This window comes from Tupaia chinensis, unplaced genomic scaffold, assembly GCF_000334495.1.
Source record: "Tupaia chinensis unplaced genomic scaffold, TupChi_1.0 Scaffold000511_1, whole genome shotgun sequence".
Taxonomy (NCBI): Eukaryota; Metazoa; Chordata; class Mammalia; order Scandentia; family Tupaiidae; genus Tupaia; species Tupaia belangeri.
The window spans coordinates 3,127,410-3,128,353 of record NW_006160024.1 but is presented as its reverse complement, the minus strand read 5'-3'; the positions used below and the strand labels follow the sequence as shown (position 1 = coordinate 3,128,353).

General features: G+C 48.6%; 1 protein-coding gene across 1 annotated transcript in view; it reads left to right on the top strand.

The window, feature by feature from the left end:
* The window catches only part of PAX8 (paired box 8), a 65,791-nt gene that overhangs the window by 37,166 nt on the left and 27,681 nt on the right, over nt 1–944 (top strand).

Sequence of the window (944 nt, the reverse complement as noted above, 5' to 3'; positions counted from 1 at the left end):
CTGCTGAAGAGTCAGGTGTCACTCCCCTCTGCCTCCTCGCTTCCTCAGGCTCCCACGTGCCCTGCTGTGAGGGGCTGCGCTATCTACAGCCTCCTCCCTCAAACACCACATCCTCTTTCAGTCAGTAAAAAAGATCTTGAATTGATCCTTCCCTGAGCCATAACGCCCCTGATCTGGCTCTCAGTCGCCTGGTTAGTCCTTCAGTTATTCATTTACTACCTCGACCCATCATTTCCTCACTCATTCACTCATTCGTGCATTCACACACATCTAATATACAGATCCACTATGTGTTAGGCCCTGAAGACACCCAGCCCATCCTTTTGGAGCTTAGAGCGTAATAGAACAGATACTGATCACGTACCCACATGAATGAGATGCATGCAGCCCTACGTCCTGCTAAGGATGGGAATGTGAGCTAGCATGGTGTGGCTTGGTTTAGGGGAGTATGAAAGGTTCCTCCTGAGTAAGAAACAATGTCTGAGAGCTAACTGGTGAAAAGAGGAATGGAACAAAAATTGCTCTGAAACAGCAGAGGCAGAGGCCCTGAAGCTAATAGGATCTTGTACAAGAAGCTGAAAGAAAGCCAAGAGATAGAGAATGGGAGTATGAGGAGGGCCGAGGCTGTGGATGTCAGTGGGGGCTTCCCTTCAGGGCAGGTGGCTGTGTTCTATAATCTTGGATTTGGCCTATGAGCAATGGGAAGCCCTTGGTAGATTTTGAGGAAGTGCCCAATTTATATTTCAGAAAGCTCAATCTGACTGCAACAAATTAGAAAATAAATTAGAAATGGTCAAGAGTGGGTGATGTAGGGACCCTGGAGGGAGAGAATTGGTGGTGGCATGTACTATGGTGTCAACCATGAGAGGCAAGGAAGGACTGGAACAGGAGAGGTTCACAGCACCAGACCTACGGCACTGATGACGGGCTGGATGGGAAGGGAA